Raw genomic sequence first — 26,741 nt, 5'->3', positions numbered from 1 at the left:
GCTCCCCCTGGGCTGTGGCGCTGTGGCTGGCGTGGGGGCGTGCAGCCCTCTGCACACCATCACCCGCACAGGCGGCCGTGCCAGCCACTGGCAGAGCCGTAGCCAAGGCTCCAGCCTGCTGAACCACAGCAGCCAGATTTCAGACGGGAGACACAGCACTCTGCCACCATGACCTGGGTTCGATCCCTGGCTTCCCATACGGTCCCCTGAGCACTGCCAGGAGTAGCCCCTGGGCATCGCTGGGCATGCTCCCCGCCCTCCCCCCCCAAAGAAGCAAAAATAAATAAACTCCCACCCGTGGGCCAGAGCCGTTGTGCAGTGGGCAGGGCACTTGCCTTTCCTTACCTGGCCCCTCCCTGGTACCCCAAATGGTTCCCTGAACCCCCCCAGGGTCATCCTTAAGTGCAGACCCAGGAGTGAGCTCTGAGCACCACTGGGTGTGACCCCAAAACAAACCAAACCCAAAGTCCAGCTGCAGGTTGGTGGGAGGCAGCCCCACTGCACACTCGCGCCCTCTCCACACCTCTGCTGGGGTCTTGCCCCCAACTTCCCAGCACAAAACTCCAGCCCCCAGACTCCTGGGCCTGACAACACAAACCACAGAAATAGTCCCTGAGTCGATGTGCGACTCGATGAGTCAACATTTGGCACCAAGTGGGCTCAGGAGCACTGCCAAAAGAGCTCAGCGGGGGGGAGGCAGGGGGGCTGGGGGGCTCGTGTTTATTTCCAAAATTAACTTTTCTCTCCCCCATTCCATCCAAACTCAAGGAGCGTGGTCTCTCCTTGCACCCAAGGGTGGCTGGGCCGTGACGCAGAGCCCAGCCTCGGCTCACGGCTGCAGCCCCTCCTGCAGGCCTCGGGGCACCGCAGGGCACCCCCTCCCAGAAGCCCCAAGACGTGCAGGTCAGGTCGATGTTTGGTTCTGTTGCCCGTGATGTTATTTGTGTTCTCTGTGGTGCGTTTCTCGAGCCTCACAGAAACGTGTGCGCAACAGACCCAAGCTCAAACACGCCATCCTGCAGCCGTGGCAGAGTCGTGGGGTCCGAGTCTCGCAGCGGGGAATCGCCCCAGACTTCCCAGGCACGACCGCCCCCACGCCCCCTCTGACTGCAGCGTTCAGGGTCTGACGCACAGACCCACCCCTGGCCTAATACAAGCTGTCTCGCTCACAGGGCCGGCGGACTCGGGTCAGAGCTGCTGGTAACTACTGAATTTAACAAAGGATGTGAAATGGTAAATGAGTAAAATATCGATCAGCAGCTCCCACAGAGAATGGTTAATGACGCTGCACAGACAAGGCCAGAAAAATCCATGTTTATGCCCATTTAGGAAGTCGTGGAAGGCCTGACTCCAGTGGCAAGTGCTGAGGTGATAACGAGGGACAGCACGTGGCCAGGCAGAAGCAGGGGGGCAGAATCTCATCAGGGGCAGCAAGCCGGAACCTCGGCACGGGTCAGGCAGGCAGGCAGGCCCAGAGCGGGCCGGCTCACGGGCGGGCGGGGGAGGCTCGTCGGAACCTAAGATTCAAGGCGCAAAGAATCTGACTTTGATTGAAAGTTATTGCAGATGAAGACGAAAATGAAAATTGGACGCACAGATAAATGCTGTTCCCGAGACAAAACTATCTGGATGTCAATTACCGAGTCTCCAGGGCAGGTCGGAACATCACTCGGGCAGGAGCACGGAGGGCTGATGCTCGAGCCTCCGTACAAGTGTGAGTGGAGGAACGGAGGCCCCCAGACGTCCGCCTGCGAGGCCTGCAGCCAGAGGACAGTGTGTGGGGGGAGGCCTGATGTGCTGGGCGGGGTCAACAATGACAGACACAGTCAGGGTCCAGCTGGGGCTGGAATTTAGCCAAATTCTGTGAGTGATCGAAGTGCTGGACACTCCAATCACATGAAGTTCTCTCCCTTAGGTGCTCCTCGCTGATGGAAATGCCTCTTTACTGGGAATCTTGTGTGACCAGGCATCCTACATGATGTCTACACTCTGAAAGAAAATTTTAAAATAACCTTAACTATTTGGACCTAAATCCATAAAAACAAACATGGCAATAGCTTCCCTTATGCTGAAGGGAAGCTTTTAGATACATAAAGACCACCTAGATAAAAAATACACTTGATAATATTATGCTGCAATTATTTAGAAATGCAGTGATTCAAATAGTTCAGCATTAAACATTTCTGTATTAAAATGGCTTTTCACGTTCTAAAGCACAAAACCCTACTGGAATATGAACTGAGAAATCAGCTAAAAATATTTGCTGAGCTTTGCTTAACCCTCTTGAGGGACTGATCAATGATCGAACGCTGCAGTGCATTTGGGGGGCCAGGAAACCGATCCCCGGGGCCGTCCCTTGAGGGTACCTTGTGGCGGCCACCCACTGTGCAGAGCACCGACGGGCCTGGCAGGGTTGCGGGGAGCACAGCGCTGCCTCAGGCCGCCAGCCGAGGGCCAGGCCGCTCACCCACTGAGAGGCAGTGACTTCTCGAACTGCTGCAGGCGTGTTCTGCTGGGCCTGCAGTGCCTGCAGCCGGGGCAGCCGTGAGGAGTTGCCCGGTCTAAAGGCCGAGGTGAGTGTGCATGTGCGACTCAGCAGGGCGCTAGCGTGCCGGCTAGGCGGGGAGACCTGCCCTCCACACGGCCCATACAGCAGGCACAGGCGTCGGGGCCTCCCTGCTCCCACTACCTGAGCTTCCAAAGAGAAACTCTCCAGGGACCACTGATTGCTCTGTCCCTGTGCCTCTGGACCCTCTCAGAAGCCTCCAGGGCCTCACCCTCAGACACCGCCACGCCCGCTCGCACCCGGCACTGTGTGCAGAGGCCTGGGGCTTTGTCGGCAGAAGCTGTCCAAGGCCTATGAACCAAGAGCCAGAGGAACCCACTCGTCCAGGACACAGACATAGAGGTCGCTCCCAGGAGCTGTGCTTGGGTCACCAGGAAAAGTGTGTGAGACTGCATTCACTATCTCGTGTTCACTGCATTAGTGAGTGTGAAGCTGCGCTCACTCTGGCTTGTGTTCACTGCATTACTGAGTGTAGGGCTGCATTCACTCTGGCTTGTGTTCACTGCATTACTGAGTGTAGGGCTGCATTCACTATCTCGTGTTCACTGCATTAGTGAGTGTGAAGCTGTGTTCACTCTGGCTTGTGTTCAGTGCATTACTGAGTGAGGCTGTGTTCACTTTGTCTCATGTTTACTACATTACTGAATGTGAGCCGCATTCACTCTGTCTTCTGTTCATTGCATGACTGAGTGTGAGGCTGCACTCCTTCCGCCTCATGTTCACTGCATTACTGAAAGTGAGGCTGCATTCACTCTATCTTGTGTTCACATGGGGCCTGGCAAGGCCCAGACCAGGGCCCTGCGGCTGTTCCCCCGCCTCGGCCTGCTGTGGGGGCGGCTCCTCAGATCCGTGTGGACTGCTTCCACAGAGCAACCCTGAGGGAAGACGTGGTAGGAAGACTAGTCTCGTGGAAATAATTGTGTCTGAAATGCTGGCTTTAACTCTGACAGCTCGTACAATTAGTCCATACAATTTGTGGGAAGAAGGAAGAAATGCTTGATTTTGCTGGCCCAGAGACCAGAATAATTATCACGCTATTATTTATTTGCTCTCGCTACCACTTAATGAGGATGAAAACTCCCACTTAGACTTAAAGGTCTGCATCTCACGCAATCGGCAGACGAAGAAGGATCACGGAAGGGGCCTTCAAGGGACCCTCTGTTTCCCCCAGCCCGTCCAGGACCCATTAGAGATAATGAGTGCTAAGCACACAGTTCTGAGAGGAGTGTGCTGTGTTTCATTTATTTCTCGGGAGCTGAGCTGTGTTCCCACTTTTTACAAGGCTGTGGCTCATCATGTTTCAACATTAAATCATTTTTTGACTTGCAAACTCTTCTGTTCCCGAGGACCAACCAGGAAAGCTCTTCTCAACCAATTGCCAGGCCCCCGGCATCGCAGCACAGCCTCTCCCAGGCACAGGCAGCCCGGCTGGCTCGGGGCTGGCTCACCGTTAGGGTGCCATGTGCTGGGTCTGCTCCTTGTTTCCTTTCTGTGGCTACAGTTAGTGCTAAAGACCTGCTTGACCCAGCACCCACTCATGGCTTGCAGATGACACGCCACTATACTTGGAAAACCCCAAGACGCTACCAAAAAAGCACCTAGAAAAAAACAGACTTGTACATCAAGGTGGCAGGCTACAAAATCATGACACAGAAATCCATGGCTTTCTATATGCAAAGAATGAAATAGAAGAGAGAGAAATCTTTCTTAAACAATTCATAATTGGACCTCAGAAAATCAAATACCTGGGAATCAACAAAATAGGTAAGAGACTTACAAGAAGAAAACTATACATCACTACTAAAAGAAATAAAATAAGACAGAGGAAATGGAAACATATCCCAGTTCAGGTTCTGGAAGGATCAAGATGGTCAAAATGACAATCTTGCCATTTTGCATGATATGGATTCAACTCAGTCCCTGTAAAAAATACCCATAGCATTTTGAAAGACATAGACTAAATGCTGTTGAAATTTAGTTTAAAAGTCTCCCAAATATCCAAAGAAATACTTGAATAAAAGAAAATATGAGGCTTCTATCTCCTCAACTTCAACCTATTATTTTAAGCTATGGTAATCAAACCAATGTGATACTGTGATAAGGACAGACTTTCAGATCAATGAAATTAAACTTATAAGTCCAAGGAACATCTCTTCATAAAAGGGTAATGGGAAAAATGCCAGGTCACATACAAATAAAAACGAATTCAGCCCCAACACCATGCACAAAAGTCAAATAAAATGGGTTGAAGATGGGATCAGCAAAAGTACAGTGAGCAGGGCATTTGCTCTGCATGCAACTGGCCCAGGTTTGAGCCTGCTATCACACGTGGTGCTCCATGCCCACCAGGAGCACAGAGCCATGAATAAACTGTGAGCACCACCAGGCCGGTGCTCCCCCCAAAATTAGATAAAATATATCAATATTATACCTGAATGCAAAGCTATATTGAGGAACACATAGGTTGAAGTCGGCATGACAACTTATCCAGAGTCTCTTCAAGGGTTCAATGCCATTGACCAAGCAATGGAAGCAAAGATAAACAAATGGAACTATATAAAACAAAGATGCTTCTGAACCACAAAAGAAATAATGACCAGAATAAAAAGACACCACGGGGACTTGAAAAAAAATTGCCCACCATTCATCTGAGAAAGGGTTAATATCCAAAATATATAAAGCAATGGTAAAACTTTACAAGAAAGAAAACAAAATTCCCCATCAAAAAGTGAGGTAAAGAGATGAACATGAACTTCCTCCAAGAAGACATATGAAAAAGCTGTTCTGTCTGCGTCACTTCACCTCAGGGAAATGAAAGGCAAAATGAGGTAGCATCTCACAGCAGAGAGAATGCACACGGTACAAAGAACCAAAACAACCAGTGTCGGGAGGGACATTCACTGCTGGTGGGAACGTCAATGGCACAACGTTTGTGGAAAATACTTCTCAAAGCAAAATTAAACTGAGCTTCCACGTGACCCAGAAACTCCACTTCTTGATATCTACCCCAAGGGCCAAAAACCATTCAGAAAAGACAGTTGCACTCCTGTATTCATTGCAGCACTCTTCACAGTAGCCCAAACCTGGGGGTAAAAAACAGGTGTCCACAAATAGATAACTGGATGAAGAAATTATGGTACACAGCAAAATTGAGTCAGTTCTAAGAAAGGAGGAAATCATGCAATTACTGCTTCATGGGTGGATCAGAAGAGTATCACGTGGAGGGAATCAGTTAGGAGAGAGAGAAACAGAATGACCTCTCACACGGGGGTTAAAGGAACAGAGCAGGGGACATGAAACGCCCACAGGCAGCAGAACCTAAGAACTGGCCTTCAGTGGGAAGATCACCCTTGGGGGGTTGCCCCACCAGGACGAAGCGGGGGGAAGCAGACACTTTGCCCGGGAGTGGGGCTGGAATGCTGCATGCAGGGCGCCCTCCCAAGTGCAATATTGTAAACCACAGCACCGAAAATAAAGGGTTTGAAAAGCTCCCCCATCTGCAAGAACATTTTTGTAAGCAGCGCTGAATCTAAGATAGTTTTTCATATTTTCACTCAAAGTACACGTGACCTTTAACCTGCTTTGGCTGATGACAGGACGCTGCACCCTCCTCAACCGGTGTTCATGCCAGCGCCTGCACACACAGACATGCAGGCTCCCGAACACGTGTGCACAACCATGTCCTCGCACATGCACAGCTGTGCACACTCTGTATGCCTGTACACGCACACGGGCTCACACATTCTCATATGCTCACACCAGTATATGCCTCCAACACTCCTGAGTCTGCATACACAGGCACACAGACATGCAGTCACCTGCACATGTGTGCACATGCACATGCACACGCAGATGTACAAAAACCTGCCTGTGTGCACACACACATACTATCACTGGCATACATGCCTGTACGAAACTGCATACAATGTATTTCTCCAATTCAATTTTCTCTCCCTTGCTTATGAGCCAGTCTAAAGCTCTATAAATACAATGAAGAATTGAGGCAATTACCCAGAAAATTTAGATCCTCAGTTTTCTACTAGATTTTGATTATGGAAATTTAAATTACAAAAGTACTGAATCATATGATACTAAAGTGAAAAATGGATTTCTTTACACCTCCTCCACGTGATAATCTGTTAATAGCAGTTTTGTCTGGAAAAGAGCGACTGGAGAGAGATACTGAGAAAAAGCTTAAAATATGCACTGATAAGATCACAATTCGATTGTGTTATTTTAGAATAGTTTCCCCTGCTGCTACTCATGGCGATCACTTCTAGACACCTTCACGGCTTCTTCTCTTCAAATCTCCACTTTATATGTCAACCAAAGTGGGATTCCTCCCAAACGAGACATCAGTTAGTACTCTGATGAAAAATTAATTATTATTATGCACTTTCTTTCAGACCATTCTTATGTTCAAACCTCATGACAACTTGGAATAATTCAGGTTTAAATAATAGACATGCTGTGAATCCGAATGCGTTATTCTCGGGGCTGACAATGATTCTGGCACTCTTCGAGGACAACACGTCTCCCCGAGTGAGGCAGGGCATGCAGCCCACGGCTCAGAGCCTGCACGCAGACCAGCAGCAGGGGTGGCGGGGGAGCACAGAGCGGGTCCCCCTCCACACCCTGGCCAGGATGCCGGGACATGGCACAGCCCAGTCTGCTGAGACGGGGGGGGGGAGGCTGAGGAGGCTGTGCAGGGGGAAAGGGCCAGGTGTCCCCTGACAGAGAGGCTGGAGACTCAGCAGGGTCCCCTGCTCCTGCCCGAGCACCGCCACAGTGCCTTCCCGCCACAGCCACGGGCTCTGGACATAGCCCCCAGGGACAGACAGACGCCCTGATCATCCACTGTCTGCTGGGTTCTTCCTGGTGATTTCTTTTCCGGGCTGACGTCAGCTCCCCACACGCCTCCCCCGAGGAGAGCTGTGGTTGGTCGCACACTTAGCCAGGAACGAACAGAGGCACATTTCGGCCGCGTGTTTGGTATCTGGACGAAAGCATCCAACAAATCATTACACCGAAATTTATTTGTGATCACAGCGAACAAGGTTGCCCAGCCAGGCCGCTGTGGAGCAGACGGGCCTCCGAGGAGAGGGCCACTCAGACCTGTCCTTGGGCTTCGCGTAGTAACTGAGGCAGAATAGGACATCTGTCTCTGAGGTTAGACAGGAGCTTCCGCCCGAGCCCTGCGGCTCTGACACAGGTCAACTCTGGCTGCCGTCCACCCTCCGGCCGGACACTCCCTCTCCCAAATCTCCCGCTGGCCAGTCCCCGCCTGAGAGACTCTATGGAGAACTCTGCAGAATCGACCTGCTGCTTCTCTCGTCAACCCAACAGCTCCCTCCGGCCTCTCCCCACGTGCCGAGGGGCTTGAGGATGGACACGCAATCAGTGCTCCTTCAGCTGACCATAGCTGTCGCTCAGGGTCTGACCTGGTCATTTACTTTTCGACCCAAACTCTAATAAATGTATTTTATTTATTTCTTTTCCCCCACTTCATTTAAACACTGCTCTCGGGGGGTGAGCACACACTTCTCGTCCATGAACTGCTTTGCGCTAATTAGGCACGGGCTGGCTGTGGGAGCTCCAGCTGCCCCCTCCAGAGTGGCATGAGCAGGACACCGTGGCCCCAGCATGCTCTCCGGGCTGGGGTGCCACGGGAGAAGCTGCAGCGGCAAAGCGGCTGTGGGCTGCCGTGAACCCCACTGGAGGAGGGGACGCACACACACTCCCAGCGGCCCTATGGGGCAGTCAATGGGGCGTGAGAGCACTCTAATGATAAGAGCGGGCGATGTGTGGCATGGGGGATGCAAACTGCACTGTGGGGTGGGCGCACAAGAAGGGGGCCCTGGGGCTCTGAAGGCCAAGCTGCTGTCAAAGCAAAGTGGAGAGGGGAAATATGTACACAGAGACACGGAGGCAGAACCCCACGTTCGCTCCCCAAATCACAAAGGAGCAAGCCGGGGAGAAAGGTGGGAAAACAAACCAGCAAGCGATCAATGGGCCTACTGTACGCTCATGAGCTTACAAGGCCGAGAATCAGATCCTATTATAGTCGACAGATGTCTCCGCCGGTGAAAACAAAGACAGGAAATGATCAGCCTCCTGCGGGAGACACCCTCCAGCTTTAAGGATACCCGAACCTGAAGGTGGAAAGAGCCAAAGGACATCCAAGCACCTGGCCTCCGGAGAGAGCAAAGCTGGCTACCCACGTACGACTGTAAACTGGAAGACATGCATGAGAAACAAGAAAGGGGCCGGTTCAGCAGGAAGATATGACCATGTCAGTACCCATGTGCCCAGTGCTGGTGCAGCCAGAATAGCACAGCAGAGGCAAACAGAACCAATGGAAGGAACTAGTCAGAACTAACTAGAACTAACCCTAATTAGGGTTAAGATTAGGGCTAGGGTTAGGACTAGAGTTAGGGTTAGGATTAGGGTTAAGGTTAGGGTAAGGGCTAGGGTTAGGGTTAGGGTTAGGGTTAGGGTTAGGGCTAGGGTTAGGGTAAGGGCTAGGGTTAGGATTAGGGTTAGAGTTGGGTTTGGGTTAGGGTTAGGGTCAGGATTGGGTTAGGGTTAGGGTTATGGTCAGGATTGGGTTAGGGTTAGGATTAGGGTTAGGGTTTGGTTTTGGGTTAGTGTTAGGATGAAGATTTGGGGTTGGGTTAAGGTTAGCTTTAAGGTTAGGACTAGGGTTAGGGCTAAGGTTTGGTTACATTAGGGTTAGCATTAGGGCTAGATTTAGGGTTACTGTTAAGGTTCATTTAGGGTTCAGTTAGGATGAAGGTAGAGTTCATGTTAATGTTAGGGTTAGGGCTCGGGTTTGTGTTTGTGTTAGGGTTAGGGTTAGAGATAGGTTCAAGGTTAGGGCCATGGTTAGGGTAAGGACTTGGGTCAAAGTTAGGGCCATTATTAGGGTTAGGTTGTTGTTCAGTTTTGAATTAGGGTTAAAGAGAGGCAAGAGGAAGGTTCCTTAATCTACTCCCCGAAAGAGCCTGTGCATACCACGTGGGTCAGACAGACAGGCCTCTCCAGGCTTTGGCATGCTGCAGAGGGCCTTGCTCATGCCCATGGAGAATGTTCCCTAGTTCACATCTGGGGCACATGAAGTCTCTGCTGCTCCAGCAGATAGAAATTACATGGAGTGTCATATCTCTGCACAGTAACATGAAAATAGAAACCCACAGTAAGAAAGGCAAATATTCTGTAATTAAATCAAATAAACAACACAGTCCTAATGTACCCTTACTGGATCCAAGAAGAAACCAAAGGGAAATTTTAAAATATCGGCAACTGGGGCTGGAGAAATAATACAGTGTATAGGGCATTTGCTTTGCACACAGCCGACCCAAATTTGATCCCTGGCAACCCATATGGTCCCCGAGCACCACTAGAGATAATTCCTGAGTGCAGGGCCAGAAGTAATCCCTATCATCACTGGGTGTGACCCAAAAAGCAAACATATGAATATGTAAATGTATACACATATGTTTGTGTATGTGTTGGCAACAAGCAAAAATGGAAACACAAAATACATAACTTTTTATGTTATGGGATGCTGCAAAAGCATTTTCAAGGGGAAGTTTATAGGGATAAGCAACTATGCTGATACATTTTTTAAAAGAAATATCTGAAATAAACAATATTATACATCAAGGAACAAGGGGGAAAGAAGCGAGCTAAACCCAACCCAAGTTGAAAGAAGAAAATGCCAAAAACCACAGCAGAAATGATGATGTGGAGAGCAGAGGTTGGGAAGTTATCCCAACACAACTAAAAGATGCTTTTTTCAGAGAGAAATTGGGAAATAAGAGATGGCCCAGCCAAACAGGAAATCAGAGCGGACTGAAAGGAGCATGAGACACTGAGCAATTGAATGCCGATTGCTGGGGCAACTAGAGTGGGATCAGTTCCCAGCACAGACTCGGCCAAGACCTACTCGCAAAGCAACAGAAACTGACAGACCAGAGGTGAGTATGGAGGCTGCAGCATTAATAAAATCTCACATCAAAGGAAATCGGGCTTTCCCCTACCAACACCTCTCCCCATTTTACAGAAGAATCAATGACAACCCTTTCCAAACACAACCAAAAAACATATTAAGAGTTGAAAATAATTCCCAACTCCTTACGCCCCGCGTCCTGAAGGCAACGGTGCTCTGGGCAGGAAGCAGGAGCGTCCCTGAGAACGTGGGCGCAAGCAGCTGCCTGTCGCAGGTGCATCCACAGGGACAAGAAAGTGGCAGGCGTCGCACGTTCCTTCTTCAAAGCTGATCAAACCAGGGGCTGAAAGAAACCATGTCATCGTTTACTCCATGTCCCCCCAGGCTTGCAGGGTGGGACACGGGGAGCTGGACACAGATGAAGTGTACCTGCATTCTGAGTCCTCATCCTCGCACATGTGCCCCAGGCCCCTGGTCCCGGCCGGCCCGAGTCCCCTGCACTGCGGCGGGGGGCAGCTTTGGGCTCCCAGTGGTGCCTCTCCCGGCTCTCGCGGACGCCCAGAGCTGAGACAGCCATGAGCGACCTCGTGCAGTCTCAGTGGGGGTGGAGGTGAGAGGTGGGGTCCACATTGGCGCCACCCACCTTGCACACCAGACAGAGAGCAGAGAGGACAGGTGGGGCAGCAGGAACTGGCCAGGCCGGTCACCTGGGAACTTGGGCCGGAGAAGCGGGCCCTGAGCACTGGGTTGAGAGAAGCGTCAGGGAGGTGAGCTGCGGGAGGACGGGTGGGCGGCCCCCCGGGGGCGGGCACTGTTGCTGCAGGACGGCAGCCCCCCCCCTGTGTGGGCTGGCCCGAGAGGCCAAGGGGCAGGGTGCCCGTGCACCTGGCAGGTGGGGCCCCTGTGGCCCCGGCCCAGAGCCCGCCGGGGCTGGGGGCTGTGAGCAGAGCCAGTGGCCCCCGACAGTCCCCGAGTCGCTCGGCTCCGGAGAGGAAAGAACAAGCTGGCGGGGGCGGCGACTGCGAGAACGGCTGGCACGGCGGCTCCTGCTGGCACCGGCCCCATGCGGGAGCACAGCTTGCGGGTGCAGAGTTCACTGTGCCGAGCCTGGCTGGGAGGCGGCTCCTGCAAGCGGATTCTCTGGACAGGGCCGGTCCGTGCGGATTCTCTGGACAGGGTCCGTACGGATTCTCGGCTCCTGCCCCAGCCGTGGCGCTCTCTGGAAGGAGCAGCACCAGCCTGGAGCCCCGGGGCGGGGACTCCCGGGGGTCTCCCACAGCACCCCCTCCCACAGCCTCCCCCACAGTCTCCCTGGCAGTGCTCTCGCACACAGCCCCTCGCACTCCACCTTCTCCTCTGTGGGACTCCCGGGCCCCGGCCCCCGGCCCCGCGGCCCACCGAGGAGAGAAGGGCATCCGCCTCGGCCGCTGTCTCCTGACTCCGGAGCACGAGCCCGTCCTGAGAACCAGCCCGGGGTTCGGAGAGGGCTAGCCCGCCAGGGAGTCTCCGTGTGCGTCTGCCACAGCACGGGGGCTGACCAGGCTTCTGTGGGAGGCCGAACGCCGTCCCAACACGCACGGTCCCTGGCCCTCGGCCCCCACGCTGTCGTCTGCGTGCGTCACTGCGGCCAACACCTCTCGTCCACATACAGCACCACCACGGGGCCACAGGTGGGCACCTGTGAGCCCTGAGCCCCATCCCTCACACACACACACACATACACACACATACCACACACACACACCCCCTCAGCTCTGAGCACCACACACACACACACACAAACACACACACACCCCTCAGCTCTGAACTCCCACATACACACATACACTTTGTGAGCCCTGAGCCCCATTCCTCACACACACACACACACACACACACACACACACACACACACACACACACACACCTCAGCTCTGAACTCCCACATACACACATACACCCTGTGAGCCCTGAGCCCCATCCCTCACACACACACACACACACACACACACACACACACACACACACACACACACACACCCCTCTCAGCTCTGAGCTCATATACACACACACCTCAGCTTGGGGCAGGGCTGCAGGATGCCTCTGCGGCCTGCTCAGCGACTCCCCTGTAGCTGGGCTGATGGACGGTCATCACGGGTGACTGAAGTGGGCGTGCGTTTGGGAGCGGACACGAAGTTTCTGAAAGGCGGCTTTTCCTCAGATGCTCTGAAACCTTCCAGAGTTCCGCTGACCCGCGAGACAGAGGAGCTGCGAGGGCCCACACAGGGCGATGGAGGGAGGCTCTCGTGCCCGTGGGAGAAGCGCTGAGAAAACCGTGGGCGAGGGTGCCAGCCCCAGGTGCGCTGAGCAGTGCCCACCTGGCACCGGGCTGTACTGGCCAGGGGCCCGGAGTGGCGCCCACGCTGGCCGGGTGAGCCTTCTTCCCCGGGCGTCGCCCCTGTGGGCAGGGAGGGAGGCCTTGGCACCTGCTCCCGGCCTGCCCCTGCCCGGGCGCCCCAGCTGCAGCCGTGGAGGGACCGCGCTTGCTCAGGCCTGACCCAGCAGAGCTAGTGGATGCGCAGAGATGGGCCCACCTGCGCCAGGACTGCCCAGACCCGCGGTGCCCGGGAACGGGGATGCGGTGCCCACCCGGGACCGGTCCCTCAGGCCTGGCCCCTCACTGCACCGGCGGGGCCCACCGCAGCGCCCCCGCCCTGCGGGTAAGGGGCCTCAGGCCCCGCCCGGGCATCGCGGCAAAGCAGCAGGTTCTCGGGGCTCTCGGTTCCGTCTGGCTCGTGACCGGCCCGGCTGGGGGCGGGGCGCAGGGCAAAGCCCCGAGGAGCTCCCTGGAGACCTGGGGGGGGGGCGTCTCACCAGCCCCACTCCTCAGAGGCTGCTGCCCTTCAGTTCTCTGCCTCACAGCCGAGTCCGGCATCCGCCGTAACTCACGGCATGGCCAGGCCCGCCCAGCCCCAGCAGCCGTCGCTGAGCGAGGCCCCGGCTCCTGGCTCAGGCTCAGCCACTGCCCAGTGCTGGCCCACTCAGGCCCGGCCCCCCAGCGCTGAGCAGAGACCTCAGGCCTCAGCCACGGCCAAGAAGGGTCCAGCGCCCCAGGGGCAAGCGGGAGCAATCAGAAAGTCGCTGCAGGCAGGGCTGATCTCAGCGTCAAGAGCCCCCTGCCGCCGTCTCCTCAGGACAGACTCCAGAAGTCAGGACAGACGGACGCCAGCCTCCCTGGGGACGCCGGGGAGGCCGGAGAGAAAGGGGTGGGAGAGGGTCTCGCTGAGGGTTGGGGGCGAGGACAGCCTCGTCTGCGGAAACTGACACCGACCCCCACACCCTCCACCCAGCACGCCCCCGGCCCCCTCCAGAGCAAGCAGGAGACGAGCCCTCCACCTCACGAAGGAACACTGAGAAGGTGAAGAGAGGTGGTCCAGAAAGCGACACTGAGTGTCCTTTCTCTAGGCTCAGCAGCAGCAGAGAAGTCCGCACCTCCCCGCAAACAGGCGACGTCCCTCAGGGAAGCCTTAAGGAGTCTGGGGCACCACGTCCACGCCCCACACAGAGCGGGAGCAGGGCTCAGTCAGGCTGCTCTCCGCAGCCCACTGAGCACTGTCAGGACCACCCTTCTTACCCGTCTGCCAGTCGCTCACGAGCTCCCCGTCTCCAGCTGCCGCCTGGCATCCCGTGTGGCCACACAGGGGCACCCGTCCGGGTTCCAGTGGGAGGAAGACACTGCACAGCAGCCCCGGAGCCTCACGGGACGGGGGCAGACCCCCTGTGCTCCCACCCATCCTGACGGCCCTCGCCCCAGCCACGGCGACACGCCAAGCCCGAGCCCTGACGATGTTTCCCTTCCCAGACCCCTGCTGATGCTGAGGCCGGAGGTCACTCAAGTCCCATTCACAACACATGTATGTGTGCATGCATGCACATGAGCAAGAGTCTGCACCCACACAGGCACACACCTGCAAATGTACAATACACACACACATGAACGTACACACGTGCGCACACACACACACATACCACCACCTCGCCTGTGCTCACGGGAGTTCTTCTCCCTGACCCTCCCTCTGTTGCACAAGGCTCAGAAATCCCAGTATCCATCCACTTTACATTTTTGAGACAATAATTTCCCATTTCTTCCATCCTTCCCTACCACGATACCTCCCTCCCATTCCAGAGGGGGGTCTGCCCTCCGGCACAGCACCCCTTGGGCAGGGGGGCCAGGCCCCCTCCCTGCTGTGGCTGGCCCCTCTGCGGCCCACGGCTTTCCTCCATCAAGAGCACCTCCTGGTGCTCTGCCAGCGCTCAGTGCCCCTGCCTGTCCCTCTGCTCAGTGGGGCTGTCCCTCATCCCTATCGCGGCAGCCATGGGTGGCGCCCACTCTCTCCCACAGTCCCTCGGCCTCAGGCACCAGGGAGGGCTGAGCCTGGCTTTGCCACCCTCCAGCCCTGCTCTTCCCTGCAGAGAGCCCGGGTCCTGGAGCCCCAGGCCTGCCAACCAGCGCCGGGCCCGGGTCTTCCTTAGTCGAGTCGATCTTGCTTGTTGCTCTACTTCCAGCCTCCCACTTCATCTCCATGGCGATCTTCTTGGGATACCAATGGCCACACACTGCTGTGCCGTGTTCCCGGATCCCCGGCCTTCTCTGCTCATCTCCAGCACTCCCTGGGGTGGGGCCCTGACACACAGTGGCCCACATTTTCAAGCTTCCCGTCTGATCATGTCTGCCAGGTGAGGGCAGGAATGAGTGAGGGCAGGAAGCCAGCGACCCTGGGCTCCACAGACCAACGTGCGAGGAAGGAGCCCTGAGGAAGGACAGCCGGGTAGGGCGGACGCCACCAGCATGCACTGCTGTGTCCTGCAGGGCCCGAGGGACGCCTCCCACACCCGGCCAGTGTGTGCTGACCAGCGGCTGTTCTGCAGGAACACACGGGGAGGGGCTGCCTCCTGCAGCCTGTTCCCGGCGTGGACACGATGGGCTGGATGCCCACGGTGTTTCAGGACAACGCTCGGGGCGCCCGTGGGACGAGCTGTGATTCACGTGTAGGGTAATGGAGAAAGGCAGCCCGGGCCCTGAGGTGGGAGCAGCCCAGGGCGTGATCTCACTCACCAGCTCCCGGCACCCTCCATGGACTGTGGCCCTGCCCACTCCTCTGAGGGCCAGCGTGGAGCAGTCGCAGCTCACCACCTGCCCTGCCAATCCCGGACACACCCTCGGCTCCGCCCTGCCACTCCCGCACCCCAACCCGGTGCCCTCAGCTGTGGGAACACGCGGCTTCTAAGGACGCGTCCTGAGGCCAGGCTGAGCCTCCTTCAGAGACCGGCTCAAGCCTGAGGGAGCGCACGCCGCCTCCCTGCTCTGCTCGTGCCGCTCACCCCCTCTTCAGTGCTCCTCGCGGAGGGCTGGAGGCAGAGGCGGCCCAGGCCGTGCCTTTCCGGTGCTGCTGCACACGCTGCTCCCTGGCCCGGTGCTCCCAGCACTGCCCCCTCGCAGGGAGTCCCGAGTCTCGGCTCCTTCCTTGTGGGTCGGCCAGGTGCCAGCTCGGCCTCAGAATGATGATTGTCAGGGAGGCTTCCTGCAGGAGAGGGAGAGACTGAGTTCGATAAATATGCATTAAGCAGTGATTGAGGACCAACCCTCGGCTAATCGGCCTGAGCCCCGGGAGCGGCTGCAGGGCCAGCTCTGCCCTTGGAGACCGGACACGCAGTGTCTTGGGTCCTCCGACTCAGCCCTTCTAAGAAGGCCCGAGGCAGGCCCGGGACACGGGGCTTTGCAAGGGCCCCTGCCCGGGTACGGGGCCGTGGGCAGGGCGGCAGGACCGGATCAGGCCCAGCCGTGGGTCCCACGGGAGCGCATGTCCTCGTGACTCTCTCCCTGTCCTCAGCCGCAGTTGAGGCTCCGCTGCAGAAATACCGGCCGCGGCCTCGCTGGCTGGTTGGGGCCCAGCTCCGCCGGGGCGCCCCGTCCCCCCAGCAGCCTGGGCCCAGCAGGGCACACACCCAGGAACAGAGACCCCCCAGCGGTGCCCGCAGAATCTCCTCGAACAGGGCCTCTCGTGCCAGGGCCCCTCAGAAACCTGCTCCTCAGGCTGAGCCCACGCCAAGCTCCGGCACCCTGGTGAGGTGAGGAGCCTCCCAGGGACACCGAGAGGCCTGACATGTGACGGCAGGAGCGGCAGTACGGGGAGAGGGCAGAGGGCAGAGGGCAGAGGGCAGAGGGCAGGAGCCGCAGGGACCTCGAGTTGCCTTTCCCAGCAAAGCTCTTCACAGGGCCCAGGAGGGAGCCCAGAGCAGACAGGCTCAGCCCTCAGCCCTTCCCGCCCTGCAGGACAACAGGCCGTCCCCTTACCTCCCTGCAGGAGGACAGGCCGTCCATCCCTGCCCTCTGCTGGCAACGCCCAGTGCCCATCTAGCGTCACTCACATCTACTTGCCTTGTATGTGCTGGACCTGGGTTCGATCCAACACCCTATACAATCCTCAAAGCACCGCCAGGAGTGATCCTTGAGCATGAGCAAGGAGTAAGCCCCGAGCAGTTCTGGGCATGGCCCCCCAAAAAACAAAACAATGAAAGAATTAAGGGTTCTTTGTTTGATCCAAACTCATGAAAAAATGTTAATAAAGACATTGCCCGATTTCAATTTTAAAAAGACCATTAAAACGGCCCATTCAACTTGAAAATAATTGAACGTATCAAAGTAAACAATTCAGCCAGTCAAGTAACAAAAATGCATGTGAAAATTCTTCATTAAAATGCACCTGAGGGGGGCCTCTCAGTCCCGGAAGCCCAAGCAGACACAGGCCTGCGAGCCCGGGGACCCAGGTCCTTCTGTCTGTGTGTCTTGGTGTCATTCTGTTGAGTCTACTTCTGGCGGTATCTCTGCCCAGGACAAAAAAAAATGGGGTTATTTTTGATGACATATAGTGGAGATAATGGATGGAATATCAGACCATTATTCATGGCGGCTCTCAGTACAACAGCTAAGATTTGCAATTAGCCTAGATGTCCAAGGACAGATAAGCAGGCCATGAAGATATGGTAGGTATGCACACTGGAACACGACACAGCTGTAAGGAATGATGAGGTTGTGTGATTTGCTGGCACCTGGGTGGAACAGGAAGACATCACGTCCAGTGAAGTCATCCAGAAGAAGGATGACTGCAGGATGACGTGACTTATATGTGGTGTTCAGAATAACCACACGAGTAAATGCAGTGGCTTAAGGGGGCATATTAGATTCCCCCTTGGCTCCAGAGTATAGGGAATAGGAGAGGGAAAAGAAGAGTGGAGGAGAGCGGGGAGAGACAGATGAAAAGTAAGGAGGGCTGGGGTTGAGGGGATTCTGGTGCATCGGTGGTGTTGCGGAATCACAGGGCAAAATACCCAAACCACCTGAAATCATGAGACCCAAACTTGAACAACCAAACTTCAGAAAGAGCCTGTCCAGATGGCTAGCCGAGCACCTTGGCTGGGCTTCAGGGAGTGCCCGGATGAGCAGACCATGGTGCCCACCCCAGGCTCCCCCGTGGAATGGCTGTGGGCTTCATGGACTAAGGAAGGACAGCTCACAATTTCACTGAGAACAGAGAGCAGAAAACCTGCCACTCGGTGAATCTTACAGAGAGTCACGACACCATCAGCACTGCCCATAAATTATGGATAGCATGTTCCCTGGATTCCCCTCCGATAAAGTGTCTGAACATTTTAGAGTTATATTAAAATGCATTTGGATTTCTCAGGAAAAAGTATTATTATTTACTTTTCCTAGTCTAATAATGTCTTCAATTTGTCAGTAGCTTGTAAGAGCAGCTTAGAAGAGGCACTTAAGCATGTCAACAAGCAGGGCACATTTATACCCATTTAAAAGCGGTTCAAGATATTAGCTAGTGAAACAAAAGCAGCGGCAGGATTAAAGAATTAATTAAACTTTACAAATAGAGCTACAAGTAGACGTGGAATTGCTGTAAGCATGAGAAATAGTATCTTCGGGACTCACGTGAACCGAGGAACAAAAGAGAGCATTAACTCCTTAAGGTAAAGTAGGAGCAACGCTCCCCACCGAGGGGAGAGAATGAAGAGCTCGGAGGCCAAGCCAGATGCGGGGACAGACTCGTGACAGCTCCTCCGCCAACTGTTCTCTCTCAGGGGCGGAGCAGGACTGAGGCAAGACAGCAGAAGCCCAGATATGCGGACGTGACAGGACCCTCAGTCCTCATGCTCAGGGTGGGGTACCAGGGGTCTCGTGCAGAGTGGAGCCGTGATGGGATTCTGTCCTGCACCGTGGGGGCCAGCCGGGACCCGCCCACTGGCACGTTTCCCGGCCTTCCTCATGCTGGGGAGGCGCTTCTAGGAGGAAGCCTTGGTGAGCCAGCAGCCTTGGGCCTCTGGGGAGGGGCTTGATTGCTTTTCTTTATATATCTGCTAACTGGGATGTAATAAGAACTCGCGCCCTCCTCCGTCCCCAGGGACCCCTGTGGGAAGAGCTGACTGCTGCTGGAGTTTAATTTGGGTCAGCGAGAGGGAGTGAGCGGCAGGCGCGCCCCGCTGTGTCGGCACTCGGGACAGAGGAGCCGCTGCCCCCCAGCCCCCACCAGCACCACCCCCTAAGGAACCTTGTTTTACAGTGCTCACCAATTACCGGGTGCTGCTTCCACAGGAATCAATTCTCCCTCCGTGCTCCAACCCCGGCACAAGTGTTCTGATGGGGGCGCTTCTCTGCCCCCTCTGCCTGGCCCTCCTGGCCAGCACAGGGAGGCCCTGGGCACGCGCTCGCTGACCAGTCCACAGCCAAGAGGCCCGGTTCTCACACAGCTGGCTCTGTGCCCCTGTTCTGAAACCTTCCTTCAAAGTACAGCAGGAAATGCTTTGGTTTTTCGAGACCCTGAGAAGGGTTTTTTGTACTTTTTTTTTATTGAGTCACCATGAGATAGTTAGAGAGCTTTCATGATCTGGTTTGTCGTAAGATGTCCTCACACCCTTCCCTCCACTAGTGTACATCTGCCACCACCAATGTCCCCGTACCCTCCTGCCACCCACAGCCTGCCTCTGCAGCAGGCAGTTCTCTCCCTCTCCCTCTCTGTCCCTCTCTCCCCATCCCTCCCTCTCTCTCCCTCTCCCTCTCTGTCCCTGTCTCCCCATCCCTCCCTCTCTCTCCCTCTCCCTCTCTCCCCCTCTCTCCCCATCCCTCCCTCTCTCTCCCTCTCTCCCCATCCCTCCCTCTCTCTCCCTCTCCCTCTCTGTCCCTCTCTCCCCATCCCTAGCTCTCTCTCCCTCTCCCTCTCTCTTCCTCTCCCTCTCTGTCCCTCTCTCCCCATCCCTAGCTCTCTCTCCCTCTCCCTCTCTCCCTACTCCTCTCTCTCCCTCTCCCTCTCTCTCTCCCTCTCCTTCTCCTTCTCCTTCTCCTTCTCCTTCTCCTTCTCCTTCTCCTTCTCCTTCTCCTTCTCCTTCTCCTTCTCTTTCCCTCTCTCTCCCTCTCTCCCTATTCCTCCCTCTCTCTCCCTCTCCCTCTCCTTCTCCTTCTCTCTCCTTCTCTCTCTTCCTCCCTCTCCCTCTCTCCCTCCCTCTCTTTTTCTCCCTCCCTCTCCTTCCCTCTCTTCTCCTTCTCTCTTCCTCTCTTTCCCTCTCCCTCCCCCTCCCTCCATCTCCTTCTCTCTCCCTCTCTCTCTCTGTTTCCTTCTCATCCCCTCTCTCTCCCTCTCTCTCTCTCTTCCTCTCTCTGTCTCTCTCTCTCCTGCCCACTTTTGGGCATTATGGTTCACCACACAGATACTGCGAGGCGGTTGTGGAGGGCTTTGATTTCCCTCTGCTCTCCACTCAGCCCCCAGACAATGAAGCCGGCACAGCACCCACCCCAAGCCACTGTCCTATTTGGAACCAAAGCTCCGGGTCACGGAGAGCACGGCAGGACTGGGCCTTGTGCTTGAAGAGAAAGACAACCACCCAGAACGCAGTGCGGGCCCAGGGTGATGCCCACGTTTCTCAGCTGCTGACTGGCACCTCTTCCGTGCCCGGCCAGGGTTTCTCTGGAGAGCGAGCTCTTCCCCCAGGGCCCCCCGCCTGCCCTCTGACCCGTCCTAACCATGCTGAGCAGGGATCAAAGCCCTGCGGCTGGAAGAAAAGGTAAGGCCGGGGTTCCGGCCACAGTGGGTGTTCAGGGTAGGACCCATGCTGGAAGGCCAGACACAGCCCTGCACGGGCGGGCGGGCAGCAGGGGAGCGGAGAGAAGGCGCGAAGGTTGGGAAGCAGGGCTGGGCTGCAGAGACCCACAGACGCGTGGCAGCGAGGCCGCGCTCTGCCCGTCACTGTGAGTGGGAGATGATGAGCATCCACAAGTTTGGCGGTCATCCGGGGTGCCCCGTGGTCAGCAGGGGCGGCTACTCTCCTCACTTCCACGTGCCGTCCAGGGAGCCACGTGCCCAGTGTGTGGAGTGGAGTGACGGACACGCGGCAGGAGGCGGGGCCGGGCTCAGGAGCAGGGGAAGGGTCTGGGAGGAGCAGCTGCCGGCCCGCCCTGACCCTGGGAGGGGAGCAGCGTGCTGGGATGGGTGCCCAGCAGAACCAGTGTGGGAAGGAGCTTGGGAGCGAGAATTAATTAAAATCAAATGCAGAACCACGGATCTCTACCTGTCTGCTAATGGGGCACCCGGTTTATACCCCAAATATGCTTCTGCTCATCTTTGATGTCCACTGGACGTCAGAGGAGACCCTTCCAGGGCATGTTCTAGAACATTAGCAGAGTGGCAACAGGGCCATTTCTGGAATTTCTCCCCATTTTTCTGAATATAAGACTACTCTGAAACTCTAAACGTGGAAGGTTCAATGCCACAATGCCACACACACACACACACACACACACACACACACACACACACACACACACCCTCATTTCCCCAGGCTGTGGCTTCATCGTCCGTAATTCTTGGTGACATAAAGGACAGAGTCTCTCCATATATTAAAGTACCACCAGGCAGCGGGCAGCCTATTAGCACCTCACTGGGATTCATTGCTGTACCAAGTAAGTAAATAAATGTTTAATAAGAGACCCTTTTACATGGAAAAATAATAGATTGCACTGAACTCTAAAGATCAACTTGAATTAGTTAGGCAAAAGCCACAGTGATTAGTCACAAGAGAAATGAATTATCAAAAAGTCCCTTTGGTTGCATAATAAACTCACAGTGTTTGGAGATTAATTTCCTCTTAACTAGGAAAGTGCTCACTGCTCTGAGAGCTCATCTCAAACTAAGCCACTTTTGTGATGCTTCCGACTCAGGAACCCCGTGCTCCTGGCAGCTCTGAATGTCAAGGTGACCTGAGAGCTAGGTTGGCTGGCGCAGGCACAGACAGAAGCACACGCCCCTGTGGCCGGCCCTGCCACCAGCGTGGGTCGAGGACACCAGCCCACACTGAACCGAGCTTTCAGGAAGATGCTGTGTGCAAGCTGTCCTTGGGCGTCACAGACTTCTCTGCAGATGCGGAAACACAAGCCTGGCCAGTCACAGGTGTTGAGTCGAGAGATTGGGGGTGGGCTCTGAGAGACATAGACTCATGAAGCACCCAAGAAGCACTTCCAGGGTACCCCAGTCCCCAGTCCCTGCTGAGCCCCTAGTTACCTGAGTCCCACTCATCCCTGAGTTCCCAGGTTACCTCAGGTTACCTCAGTCCCCAGACCCTGTTGAGCCCTGAGTTACTTGAGTCCCACTCAGCCAAGTTCCCGGGTCACCTCAGGTTGCCTCAGTTTACCTCAGTCCCCAGTCCCTGCTAAGCCCCTAGTTACCTGAGTCCCACTCACCCCTGAGTTCCCTGGTTACCTCAAGTTACCTCAGGTTACCTCAGTTTACCTCAGTTTACCTCAGTTTACCTCAGTCCCCAGTCCGTGCTGAGTCCCTAGTTACCTGAGTTCCCACTCAGTCCCTACTTCCTACTTAACCTGGGCCTCCCCCAGCTGCCAGCAGGAGAAAAGCTTCTGAACAGAAAATGGAGCTCGTGCTCACTCAGGTACATGCTCTTCAAATGGGACTTCAAAGCAGTACAGTTCTGATGGATGGAAAGTTTGCCAAGCCATGACAGCTTGAATTTCCATCCTGTGGTCAGCAGATTAGGCTCTGCTGCTTCCTGAGAGAGGACAGGTCTGTGTGTCTTCCCCGGACATGCTGGGCAGGCCTGGAACCCAACTCTCAAAGGGCCCTGACTCTGTTTTAGTTACACACATGCAATATTCCAAAATGTTGTTTCTTGTCACCCTCAGAAAATCCTGAGGTCACACGCAGATCTCAGGCCTAGGTCTGACTGGACCTCAGGACTAGACCTGACTAGACCTCAGGACTAGGTCTGACTAGAACTCCCAAATCTGGTCTGTAGAATCATGCTAATCACCTCCCTCACTGACCATCTACTGCCTATACTCTCTGAGGGAAGTCACTTGCTTCCCACCTGGCCCCGTCAGAGAGGGACCACACTCCTTGATTTTCTTGTGGTCATTTCACTATGAGAGCCAGTCCCTGCAACAAAAAGCTCCCAGAGTCCCCTGGGCATCAGCACCAGACCTGTGGAGCAGAGGCCAAGACCTCCACCCATGCCTGTCCTCTTCACCCCCTCTGCCCCACAGTTTCCAAGCCGCCCCTCAGAAGGGCAGTTCCTTCTCAGGGAAGAGGCCAGAGCAGGCATGGGGCCTGAGCGTGTAGAACACAAACCAGGGGACAACTGGGCCACACACTCACGAGCAGCTCTCCAGCGGCTCCATCAGGCATCCGTCCTCTCAGCAGACGCTTCCTGCCCTTCCAAGGCAAGTCCAGCTTCCCAGGCCCTCCTGACAGGCCTTTTCCACCCTCACTGGACAGCAGCTCTTTCCTGATATACTGACAACACAACAGCCCTGGCCTTCAGGAGAGGAGCAAGGCCGGCATCAGTCGGCACACTGCAGAGCTGTGCTCTGAGGGATCATTCCTCCAGCCTGTGCCTTAAGGTGCCAGGCCTCAGAGCACCAGTGGGCTGTGGACTCATGAGTTAATTTGGGTTCACCCCCAGGAGTGGGACTGTTCAAACTGGTGCTGGAGGCCCAGAGGGCAAGCCCGGAATTCTATCCTCTCAGGGCCCTGCAAAACATCTGCGCATCTCAGCACCCAAGGAAATCAGTTGGTGCCTTTGCCGTTGTTGCTATAGAGTCAAACTCTGGGTGGAGACTTTGCAATATTCCCTCCTCCGGGCCTGAGCCAGGACCCCAGAAGGGACACCAGGGACGTTTCTGCCAGAGCCCAGGGCTGCCCCTGCATCCCGATGGCCCCCACTGCCCTCCCAGAGCCCCTCTGTCCCGATGGCCCCACTGCCCCTCCTGGGTTCTCCAGGAAAGCAAACCTGCAGTTCACCTCTCCTTCCTGGGCCCTTTCCCAGTCCGCAACCAGGATGACTGGCTGTCCACACAGGTGTGACCTGGGCCTCCCTTGCATCTTGTCACAGCATCGCCCGTCGATGAGGACTGAAGGCTGCAGAGAACGCCTCCCTTCCCTGGGCCTGTCTGAAGTCCCACGTTCCTGTTTGTTTTATCTTGTTCATGCTGGGTTTTGTCCTGATCTGCCTGGCTGATTTCTCTGGCCTCGGCTCGTTCCTCTCGTCGGTGCAGAGAGCATGAGCCCACCAATCTCTAGCAGGAAGGCGTGCCACTGTGTGTGCAGACCCCGTGCCCAGCAACCCCTCGGCGAGTAGCACTGCGGCTTCCTGGGGCCCGGGGCTGGCGTGTGGATGCCGTGCTGACCTCGGGAGGTGCTGATGGCTCGTAAAGCTCCGGCTCTTCGAGGCTGCGGCAGATGCCAGGAGTGAAATAAGTAGGTCACACGGATCTGGCTTCCCGCTCTGAGGAACGTCCGTGCTGCTTTCCATCTGGGCAGCCCGGTCCAGCCAGGCCTCCCCTCCCCCTCCCCCCCGTGGCTCCACAGAATGGAGACTTTTGAGCTATTAAACTGGCACATCTCTTGCTTATTTGGCATTTTAATTTTTCTTTGCAGTGATTTGTAATTCCAGTGTCTGAAAAAGCATATATCTTGTTAGATGTACTTGGTCTTAAAATTTGAGTCCCCGTTGAAGGGTGGAAGTGCCCAGGACCCAGCGGGTCACTGCACACCGAGGCTGTCAGCCTGAGGGCCGTGCTCAGCGTCACGGGCCCTCTTAGGTTCCCCAGAATGCAGGACGCACATCACGCCGTCTCCCAGGGGAACCGTTTGCTCTGTTTCTAAAGAGAGGAAGAAGTGGTTCCTCTGGCTGGGGCCTGGTCAGTGCCTGGGCCCCAAGAGCAGAGCTGAGGGTGCAGACCAAGTGGCAGGTGCCTGGTCAGCATCGCCCCAGCTCCCAGGATGAGGGCACCAGAGCTGCCCTCTCAGTGATACTGAGACTGGTGTTTGACCAACAGCTGGGCAACAGAGCCTGACTGACTTAACACAAAATAAACTCTCTCCTCTCTCCCTCCCTCTCTCCGTCCCTCCCTCCCCGCCCTTTCTCTCTCTTTATCTCTCTCTCTCTGTCACACACACACACACACACACACACACACACACACACACACACACACACACACCCCAACTCCAGAAATGTGACAGTAAAGAATAACACATCAAATTCAAGTTAGTCTTACCTAGGGAATTCAATGATGATTCAAGACAAAAATCATATTCATGAAATTTCCATTAACAAACCAAAAATAACCACATTGACATATCAACAGACAGATTCTTAGGGCAGAGCATCCTCTCCCCAGAAATTATACTGTTGACCTGCAGACAACTTCTAGGGAGTCTCCGAGTCCAATCTAATCCAATTATTGATCAGCCACCTTGTGAGCTAAGCAGACTGATTGTATTTGGACATCAAGTTCATGTGGCAGCACTACTTTGGCATTTAGTAAGTGATAGATGCAGAGTCAACATAAAAATATCTAAGGCGACCCCCAGACCCTGCAAGACCCCAGCCCCAGCAGAGCACCCTCAGCGCTGCCAAAGGTGCCCCCGGAAACCTCAGGATCTAGGCAGAGGGAATTAGCCGGAAGCAGCAGGGACATAAGCGACCCCTCCCCCCCGACAGGTAGGACAGTGTGCTGGGCGTGGCCTCACGTGGTCACAGCTATTTTCCCCTTTCCCAGCACACTGGACTCACAGTTCAGCCTCCATTACCTAATTCTAATGCGGACATCCTGAGTATCCCAAACACATTAGGACAGAGACCACTAGCCTAGTCCAATCATAGTACACCGGAAAAGTGACCACCATCAACCGAGCTCTTCCAGAATCCTTTCTTGAAGCAAGATAGTGAACTGGAAGGTCCCACCTCCATACCACAACAACATGAAAAAACAGCACAAATCCCCACCACGAGGAGAGGGTCCAGGAGCCTCAACAGGGGTTACCCACAAATAAGATGTCTCAAAAAAAGAATTCAGAGATGACATGTTGAAGATGATCAATTTTTGAGAGTACTCAAAGATATGATGGAACACACATCCAGCAAATTAAAGGAGGACATGAAAGAGACAATAGAACGGACAGCCAAGAAATTACAGGAAGAAATGAGAGCAAAAATTAAAAAGCTACAAGCAGAAATGTCACAAATAAAGGAGTCCGTAGATGAAATAAAGAAAAAACTCAGTGGGTGCCCTCAACAGTAGAATGACTACAGCCGAGAACAGAATCATTGAGCTTGAAGATGAGCTGCAGAAAGCTCACAGGCAACAGCAAACAATGGGAAAAGACCTCAACATAGTTCTAGGGTGAATCAGAGTCCTAGGAGATGAACTCAAGAGGAACAACATAAGAATCATTGGAGTACCAGAAGGACAGGGAGGCAACCACAGTTAAAGAAATCATCATGGAAAAGTTCCCAGAGCAGGAGAATGCAGTCATCCAAATCCAAGGAGCCTAAAGGGTGCCAGCTAGAAGAGGCCCTAATAAAAAGACTCCAAGACATATCATAGTCAGAATGATGGATGCCACGGACAGAAACACAATATTGCAAGCAGCAAGGTCGAAGAAGGAAATCACATACAAAGAAGCACCTCTCAGACGGGGAAGGTACAGCCAGCACGCCTTCTCCAGATGGAGCCCCGGCGACACCGAGCTTCTACTAACACGGCTCCGGTATGCAGGACTGGGCATCTCCAAACCTGGGGGGGGCAGGGGGGGACTGGAACAGGGTGGCGCCAGCCTAGTTTTCAATTCGCCCCGGCCGCCGGAAGTCAGGCCCCCGACCTGCCCTCAG

General features: G+C 55.1%; 1 long non-coding RNA gene and 1 pseudogene across 1 annotated transcript; one reads left to right on the top strand and one right to left on the bottom strand.

Moving 5' to 3' along the window:
* Positions 1 to 26,741, top strand: part of LOC129405011 (uncharacterized) — a 195,889-nt pseudogene that overhangs the window by 114,366 nt on the left and 54,782 nt on the right.
* On the bottom strand, positions 1,380 to 13,790 carry LOC129404921 (uncharacterized). The gene is made up of 5 exons (XR_008630257.1): positions 12,570 to 13,790; positions 10,947 to 11,736; positions 10,707 to 10,860; positions 1,641 to 1,989; positions 1,380 to 1,517 (listed from the first exon to the last, which is right to left on the bottom strand). It is a non-coding gene; the product is annotated as an uncharacterized LOC129404921 (long non-coding RNA).

This window comes from Sorex araneus, chromosome 5, assembly GCF_027595985.1.
Source record: "Sorex araneus isolate mSorAra2 chromosome 5, mSorAra2.pri, whole genome shotgun sequence".
Taxonomy (NCBI): Eukaryota; Metazoa; Chordata; class Mammalia; order Eulipotyphla; family Soricidae; genus Sorex; species Sorex araneus.
The sequence above is the reverse complement of the archived record's forward strand: the minus strand, read 5'-3'. Positions and strand labels throughout refer to the sequence as shown.